This window comes from Sorex fumeus, unplaced genomic scaffold (genome assembly GCF_029834395.1).
Source record: "Sorex fumeus unplaced genomic scaffold, SorFum_2.1 ptg000020l, whole genome shotgun sequence".
NCBI classification, from domain to species: Eukaryota; Metazoa; Chordata; class Mammalia; order Eulipotyphla; family Soricidae; genus Sorex; species Sorex fumeus.
This window is the reverse complement of record NW_026606077.1, coordinates 6,577,501-6,586,579: the sequence shown is the minus strand read 5'-3', so window position 1 is coordinate 6,586,579 and position 9,079 is coordinate 6,577,501. Positions and strand designations below refer to the sequence as shown.

The 9,079-nt window shown below is 48.4% G+C and overlaps 1 non-coding gene and 1 pseudogene across 1 annotated transcript; both read right to left on the bottom strand.

Annotated features, from left to right (window-relative positions):
- Nucleotides 1-626: 626 nt before the first annotated feature.
- On the bottom strand, nucleotides 627-731 carry LOC130022758 (U6 spliceosomal RNA). The gene has a single exon (XR_008792297.1). It is a non-coding gene; the product is annotated as a U6 spliceosomal RNA (small nuclear RNA).
- Nucleotides 732-5,807: 5,076 nt separating this feature from the next.
- Nucleotides 5,808-9,079, bottom strand: part of LOC130022615 (probable ATP-dependent RNA helicase DDX41) — a 16,148-nt pseudogene continuing 12,876 nt past the window's right edge.

The following is a 9,079-nucleotide window of genomic DNA, read 5'->3' as shown; positions in this document are numbered from 1 at the left end:
CTAATAACTGCTTAAAAGTCTTCCTCAGGGTATGCAGGGCTGGAACTGATCTCCCTGGGCTTACCCTCCTCCCTATTGCCATCCTTCCTTCTGTCTGGCTACCTTCCCATTCCTTGAAGGATTGTTTTCCATCCTTTGAGTCTGTTTGCTCTAACTGTTCAGATGTGTTTCTTGTAGGCAGTAGAATGTTGTGTTCAGTTTCTGAATCCATTTTGCCACTCTGTGTCTCTTAATTGGTGCATTTAGACCATTGACATTGAGGGATTATAGTCATGGGGTTTTGTGCCATTTTTTTTGTATGGGTTTGTTGTGCTTGCAGGGTTTTTTCTTGTCTTATAGTAGCCCCTTTAGTCCTTCTTGTAAGTTTGGTTTTGAGTCTATGAAGTTCCTGAGCTGTTGTTTATCCATAAAATAGTGTACCATTCCTTTGAGTTTGAGAGTTTAGCTGAATAAAATATTCTTGGTGAAGCATTCATTTCATTTTTTTTTAACTGTATTCCACCATTGTCTTTGGGCATGGAGGATTTCCTCTGATAGGTCTGCTGTAAATCTAAGGGGTGCTCCTTTCTATGTGATTTCCTTCTTTGTCCTTGCTGCTTGCAGTATTGTGTCTCTGTGGCATCCATAAAAATATGGAACGCTTCACAAATTTGCGTGTCATCCTTGCACAGGATCCAGGCTAATCTTCTCTGTATCATCCCAGTTTTAGTATATGTTCTGTGGAAGTGAACACCACCTTCCCTTTCCTTCCAGGAATTTGGACTCCAGCTTGCATCTGTCTTTTGATTCAATTGCCTTTAGTATTTGAGATTCTGAAGATGACATTTCTATGCTTTTCTATGAAGCATTTTGTCTCACCTCCTGCTTTAGAACGTTCATTAGCTGGACATCCACTTCTGGCCAGCATCTCCCCTCTACACTGCAGAGATCCTACCTCTGACTTCTCGCTTTTGAAAAGTTGGTCATGGCCATTTGAATCTGGGTTGACCGTTTAGGATTTGCTTTGGGTTGACAACAAAGTAGCCTTCATCTTGAATGTGCTTGGCTTGAAGCTGGCTGAACTAGCCAGATCTGAGTTTGTTTTCACTTGGAAAGCAGCCATCCCATTCTGTATATTTACATTTGTTTGATGCAATCGTGGGCTGGTGCGATAGCACAGCAGGTAGGGCGCTTGCCTTGCACATGGCCGATCCTGTCGATCCGAGTTCAAGTCCTCTGCCACTCTTGGAGAGCCTGGCAAGCTACCAAGAGTATCTCGCCTACATGGCAAAGCCTGGCAAGCTACCCGTGACGTATTCGATATGCCAAACACAGTAACAAGTCTCACAATGGAGACGTTGCTGGGCCTGCTCAAGTAAATGGATGAACAACGGGAAGACAGTGATACAGATGCAGTTTTATGTTGGCACTATTCAAAAGATTGCTTGAGTGATGAGGGCAGTTTCTGCCCCCTGTGCCATGTTCCCTCAGGTGGAGATGGTTTGCTACTTGGGTTGGATGACAGCTAGGGTGGGTGTTGCTTTGAACTGGAAAATCTGCTTTGAGACCTGAAGGGACTGTACAAGCTGGCAGGTATCCCCCAGTGAGAAATTGGGAGAAAAAAATTGCGGGGTCTAAGCCCAGAGCCTCTGAGGACTATGGACTATTGATAAAAGTGACTTGTTTCTCTTAGCCTCTAGGAAGTGGGTAAAATAGTGTCTATGTTAGGACTTGGAATCTTAACACAAGAACAGTCATGCCAGCCTGTTCTTGTTCCTGGGGTGTCTCAAACGATGGGGCCCTATCAGCTGGGAGAGAAGGTGAAAATGGTGCAAGCAGCATAAGCCCCTCTCGATTCGCTTTGTCTGCATCAGTCACGGAAGATGGGGCCCAGTGCTCCCGGTCCTGGGCTCCAACACACATCAGCCTCCTCACGTGTGCACTGACTGGGCCCCCCGGGCTCCTAGCCCTGTTGTCTACTTGCAGTTGCATTTTTCTTGGCTGCTTCTATAAGCTCTGTTGCTTTTAGAACTTGATGAGGAGGAAAGTTTAATTTTTGGTCAAGGCTGAGTTTATTGAATCTCCAGTGGGACTGAAGATTTTTTAACTTTTTTAACTTTTGGGCCACATCCAGCAGTGCTCAGGGATCACACCTGGCTCTGTGCTCAGGAATCACCCCTGGTGGGCTTGGGGAACCCTAAGGGATGCTGGGGATTGAACCCAGGTGGGTCGCCGGTAAGGTGAATCTCCTACCCGCTGTACTATCTCTCCAGCCTCGAGACCTCATTAAGTTCACCTGGTTCATCTTAAACTTCTCATTCCTTCCTTGAAAAAGCATGTGCACAGTGAAATCAAAGGTTCTTGCCAACAGACAAGATAGGCCAACTCTGGTTGCAAAGTTGAGGCATTGTCTGGGAAGGGAACTAAGATCAAATTGTCAGGAAGATTGAGTGCTAGTCCTGGTGATTGTCTTGTCAGGGGCCATTGGAACTGGTAGACTCTCTGGCTCCATTTTAAACGGGCTGGGCTTGAGATGGAAGAGAGGACGAGGTTTAACTTGGGATTAATCTGAGTGGTCTTGGAGAAGCCAGCTGATTCTTCAGTGCTTGGACCAGGGCAACCTTCACTAAAGGGCTGGCTGTCTCCAGCATTTCTCCCTTGGCATGTAAGAGGTTCTTACCAAAGGAGTGTGGGAGATTTGAGGTTCTCAGGGCCCCTGGCTCTAAAGATCCTAGACTACCAGGAGGTGCTCAAAATTGGCAGCAGCACTGGGAATGTGGGAGTGTGTCAAGCAGCTGCTGCAACTCTGGGAAAGTTGTGGGGAATGCAGGGATGCAGAATTGCAAACTTGGGCAAACAAAGAAGCTTGGCCAGGAAAAGCTATCAGCCCCCAAGACTAGAGCCAAGACACGCCAGGGAAACTCGCTGATTTCCAGGGGCAGTCAGATGTTGGTGAGCGGGGGAACATTCCAGAGTTCTGTCAGCCTTGGCTACAACTGGGGGATGCCTCTAAAGGAGAATCCAACACAGAGTTTGTCTAGGAAGCTCTTTTCCTTCCATTCTGGAACACTGTTCCTTCTGAGTCTATGCAGAGGAAGTCCGCTCTGAATTCATGGCTTCTCTGGGATCCTGGCTGGCTTATTTTGGATCTTTGAATATTTCTTTGAGAAGCTTTCAACTTTTCTTTGGTGTGCCTTTTCTTGGTAAACTGAGTTTTTAAAACTCATTTTTCACTTGCTAGTAGTACTTGAACTTTTGCATTGCCCTTTGGGGCGGGGTGATCAGGGCTTCCTGTTGGTTCATTCCTCCAGTTTTTGTTGTTGACTGTTTGCAGCGATGTTGGTTAATAAAAACTGATGAAGCCAGGCTGGGCTAAGTAGTGTCAGCTAGAGCTGGCCAGAGGCAGCAGAAGCTGTGGCTTATTCTCTTGGCCTTTTGTTTCTCTGAGAACTTCCGAATCCGGAGCCGTGTTTTGTGAATCTGACCTTTATTTTCATTTAACATAGGAAAAGTGGCAACTGTTGATAGAATTGTAGGATTAAATAGATGAACAAAGTTGAATAGTGTCAATAGATCTATAAAATTCATGGACACTGTTATAGGCAAATTTTTGTTGCTTCAGGAGGTGTCCCCTGGGCATATATGTGTGACCCTTTATATCAGATGATATGAAGTGTGGGGGATTTCAAAGATGAAGGGTCAGAATCCTTTTGATCCCAAGTCCGGGGACTGAGACCTTCAGGGGACTCTTCCTCTCTGTTTTCCTAAGCAAGCGGAAGGTTTGTGAGGTGGGAGCGGCTGAAGCTTTCATCTAGGACAGATCAGGCCTAGAAGTTGGTTTAGGAGCACAGAACTTGGTCACCATAATCTTAGAACGGTGACTTTGCCCCACCATGAGAACTTGCCAGTTTTTCTGGACACAAAAGTGCACACAAGTGCAGACCTCCTGGTCTCACAGCTCCTAGAACTGCTCCTTCTACCAGTCCAGCCACTCAACCTCCTCCCATCAAAAGTGCCTCTTAAGTATTTCTGTCCGCCACTGGTTTCGACCAGGTCTGTTTCCTGAGAAGCAGGCTTTGGCCCCGATTCTGTGATCTCATGTGCCTCTCCAGACTTGTAAGCTCTCTAGTGGACCCAAGAAGTAGACTTCAGTGGTTCTTCTCAGACATAGTGGATTCTAAATACTTGGTGTGTTAGAGCATTTTTCTATTTGATCATCTTCCTCTCTGTAGTGAGCATCTGATGCGCAGAGTTCCTACTCTGGGTTTGGGACAGACTCTGGGACGAGGGAGCATCCAGGTTGTGTTGGAGTCTTTTTTGGTCTGAGACAATAATTTGACACATGACAAGATGTTGCGGTAACTAAGTGTAGCCAAGAATGGGGGTCCCTTCTCCCGCAGTGCAGGGTGGGGTGTGGAAGTACTGGAGCTTTGTTCCCTTGGCTCTGGCCTAAAGCAGAGATTCCACACGGGGTTTCTGAGCATCCTTGGCAGTGCTGATGAAGCATCACCACGTCCTTATTTTTGAAGAGGCTTTGGGTATATTTTCCAACCCCTGACCTTAGGTTTGAAATTTAGCTCTGCAGGCTGTTACAGGGGAAAATGAGAAGCAGGCTTTGACCCTGATTAGCTTGAACAGTTGTCTTGTCAGCTTGGTTTCTTTGGAGCCCTGAGTGCTTGGTGCTAACTCTCTTCCAAAGTTCTATATGAACCTCCATGCAAGATGGGATGCCAAATTAGTAATGCTACTAAGGACTCGAGTGGAACCTTATTTTGAAAAAGCTATAAGCTTTATACCGAAAACTAGTAAACTGACAATACAGGAAAAAAAAAAACACCTTTTCCCCTCAAAGTCACCAGGATGCCCTGGGAATGGGTGTGTGTGACTAAGGGAACTTCAGCCCACCCAGGGAAGGGTGCCGACACACACAGTGCTACTGGAAGTGGCTTCTCGGGTCCTGCTGTAGGTGATCTCACAGACCTCACGTTAGTGTGGCTGTTGCTGACAGTGTTGCCTGGAGAAACTCATCACAGGTCTCTGATGGATAAATTCCAAATTGCTGACTCTGCAACCAGGATGCTAATTCTCTACGGACCCCTCCAGGGACATGGGGGGGCTGAGGGCCCTGGGAGATCCTGGGGTCACGCCATACAGAAATAGTGCCCCCAGGTCTGTGAGCCTTCCAGTGACTACCAGAAGGGATGGATGGGGCTCTTCTGGGGTGGCAGGCCTGCACTCCCCTTTTTTTTCTCCCCAGGGGAACCACTTTGGCCTTGCAGTGGAAAAGTCGTGTCTGGAGGGGTATCAGCACCCTCATTTTTCTTTTCTTTTTGCTTTTGAATTTTTTATTACCATGGGGTTTTTCTTTTCAAAGACAGGTGGCCATACCAGTGAGGGGGTTGGAGAAGGGGCGAAAGAAGTTCTACTCTATTGGTAATAAAGTCCAAGTTCATCCCATCATGGATTTCATAGCCCCCCCCCCCCACCCCCAGAGAGACGTGGTCCCTTAAATCATGTATCACTCCTTCAAAACTATCTGTTTCAATCTTGTTCCAGTGGGTGCCCATCTGGGCCGCAAACAGCTTCTTTTTTTTTTTTTTTAAATTTCAATTCTTTTTTTTTTTTTTTTTGGGGGGGGGGTGCAGGGCAGATCCCAACATGGTTTTGTGCTTTACTGGCAGCAGAGAGCAAAAGTAAGTCATTCCGGGTGGGGGTCAGGGGATATAGGCAGCCAGTACTGTCTGCCCCAGCCCAGCTGGGCTGAGGACACTGGCTCTGGTGTTGGGCGTGCTGGTGGCCAGGTGCCCCTCAGCGGGACCCCGGGGCACTCAGAAGTCCAAGGAACTGTGGGCCTGGTAGTCCTTGTGGCTGATGCTGCTCACTTGCTTGGCCTGCATGGCCTCCATTTTGGGGCAGTTGGTGATCCGGTGACCCAGGCCCTCACAGAAGGCACAGCCACGCTGTCCGCCAATGTCTAGCATGAACTCATCCCTACAGTGCAGCGCTTGGAGGACAGTCAGCACCTTTTGTCTGGCTTCCAGCAGGAGTGCTCTGAGGTCCATCAGCACCAACTCCTCACAGGCCTTGTTGATGAAGGTGGTGGCGATCCCTGTGTTTCCTGAATGCCCTGTACAGCCGATCCAGTGTACGTAGTTCTCGATCTCCTTGGTAATGTCATAATTGATGTGCTGGACGTCCAGAAGTCCAGGCCCTTGGAGGCGATGTCTGTGGTCACTAGGACATCCTTCTTACCCTCCCGGAAGGCCTCGATGGCCTTGGTACGCTCCGGCAGAACCAGCCACCACCATGCTGAGACCACTCTCCGCACACATGAAGGTACCAGCAGAGGAACAAAGTCATGCAGATCCCAGGGCTGAGATCTCCAAGCCTACTCGGATTGGGCTGAGCATCCTCCACCCAGATCCTCAAAATTCCAGTAGGGAGGGGTCATACCCACCAATTGGCCCCCTGGCGCTGTGTAATCCCATCAACGGCCGAGACTCAGACTATAAAACCCAACTCCCGGCCGTGCGACATCTTATCTCATTCCTACTTTGGACAACCTGGCAGGCTACCGAATGTAACCTGCCCACAGGGCAGAGTCTGGCAAACTCCCCGTGGCGTACCCAATATGCCAAATACCAGTAACAATGAAGGGTCTCATTCTCCTAACTCTGAAAGAGCCTTGAATATGGCACTTTAAAAAAAAATCTCAGGGTAGGATGAAGGAGACGTTACTGGGGCCTGCTCGAGGCAATCGACGCATAACAGGATGGTCGTGATTGTGACACCCCTCCCCCCACAGCCTGCCTCTATGGAAGGCATTTTTCTTTTTTTTTTCCCTCTCTCATTTTGGGCTTTGTGGTTTGTAATGTTGCTGAAAGGTTATCCAGTATATCCCTTCACCTACTTCTAATGCTCAGTACTTATCCACTGTGGTCATTTCCAGCGATTACTGTCATCCTGGTCCTTTCTCTTACCTACCCTCTGCCCTGTACACGCTTGGGGTTGAGTCCAACCATTGACCAGTCCTCCTAGACCCTGTTTTCCCTAACTGTGGATATGTCTTTTACTATGTACATGTGTATAATATACCACAAATGAATGCAGTCATTCTATATTCTAGATTCTCCAGTTTAAACCTCATCCCCACCCCTTCAGCTTCTATAGAGCTCCAACTAGAACCTGGCCTGAAATCAGCTCTCGGCCTTCAATCTCCCTTTGGGTAGCTATCCCCAAGACTGTGTCCTTACCCCAGCCCCACTCCTGATTTCTGTATTTCTGGAAAAATCCAATCTGTTCTCTCAAATCCAGTCCCCTGGGGTGAGTCTTCTGACCTGGAGGCACTCTGCATCTATTCCCCAGCTGTCTGTCTCCTAGTTGGATGTGGGCTTCAGCACCACTCTCGTGGCACTGATTAGGGGGACACATGGCAGGACAAACCCGGTGCACCCATCTCTGGGACTGCCCATGGTGCTTTAGCAGTTTCTCCATGTCCTTGCAGTTCTTCACCCGTTCTCCATAACCAGGACCTGCAGCTTTAGGGACAGAGATGGGGCACTGCCCATGGGAGTGTGTCCCACATCACAGTGCTTCTTCAGAGCCCTCAGATTCTGCATCTGGGGCTCAGATGTAGAGTGTGGGGGTTTGAATGCCTGACTGGAGGTGATGTGGATGGAAAAGCTTCTGTAGAGTGAGAATGCTGAGGAGGCCTGCTGCTGGGGATCCCCCAGGGTCCTTGCATGGGTGCTGTTCCCAAACATCTCCTGCCCTTCACCTGGTTCTATGGATGGTGACTCCTGGAATTGAAATTTTGAAGCCAAGTTCATGGCCTTGTGTAAGGCCATTCCTTGCACATAGTACATAAAGTTTTAACTTGTGAATCTGATCTATGATGCTCACAAGTCTGTTCCGGGGAGTTTTAGCCTTGGTAGGATAACTTTCTGTGACTAGCTCTTAGATTCCTGCAGCAGCTTCAGAATCGTGGAGAATCTCAAATCCCAAACAACTGGCTGTTGAGCAAGACGTGGCCCTAGAAAGTTGAGTCCTGACGCTGGAGGAAAACTTCCTGATACAGGCCTGGGGTTCACTCTTGACACCTGGGATCCACAGGGGTGCCTATCCATGCTAGTGCTCTAGGCATAGGGTGAAGGCATGGCTGGGGGTGGGGGGGCGGAGAATATGAACGTGTTTGTGCAGGGCAAGTCCCAGGCCAACACTGAGGAGGGTGGTGACTGGCTGCTCTGAGCAAATGAGGTTCTCTGTTCTGCTGAATGCTGGAGCCATTCCCCAAGGCTGCAGTTGGTCCATGCAGCTGCCAGGGCATAGTGTCCTACTTTAAGGGTACTTTTTTTTCTTCCTTTATTTTTTATTTTATTTTTAGATTTTTATTAGTGGGCTGGAGCGATAGCACAGCAGGTAGGGCGTTCGCCTTACAAGTGGCCAACATGGCCGACCCGAGTTCGATTCCTCCGCCCCTCTCGGAGAGCCCGGCAAGCTACCGAGAGTATTCGATATGCCAGACACAGTAACAACAAAGTCTCCAATGGAGACGTTACTGGGCCCGCTCGAGCAAATCGACGATCAACGGGAGGGCCTTTACCTTTTATTTTTATTAGTGAAACACCATGAGGGTACAGTTGTAGATTTACAAATTTTTGTGCTTGGGTTTCAGTTATACAATGATCAAATACCCATCGGGGCTGGGGGCTGGGAGGGATACTGTGGGCACTCTTGATGCTTCTGATACTGTGTGGTGACAGCTGCCCTGTGTCTGCACCAAGGAGGTCTGAAGCCCTTACCTGATTGCAGGGGTGCTGGGCATGCCTGGTACCTCGATCTCTGTGCTGAAGTGTTTTTCCCTCTGCATTTCCAGAATTTGGAGTTTTTGGTAATTCTGGGAATGTCTAAAACCTGTGTGCTTCTTGACTCCTATTGGGCTCTAGTTCTTCTGAGCTATTGGTTGATGTAGAATAATATGTCGTATTGGAAAGCTCGCCAAATGAAACAGCAATGCCCTGTCTAGCCCTCCTTTGCTCCCTGTCCTGGTGATTGCATTGTAATCTTATTAATGCAGAAGTGGAAGGACAGGTAGGACAGG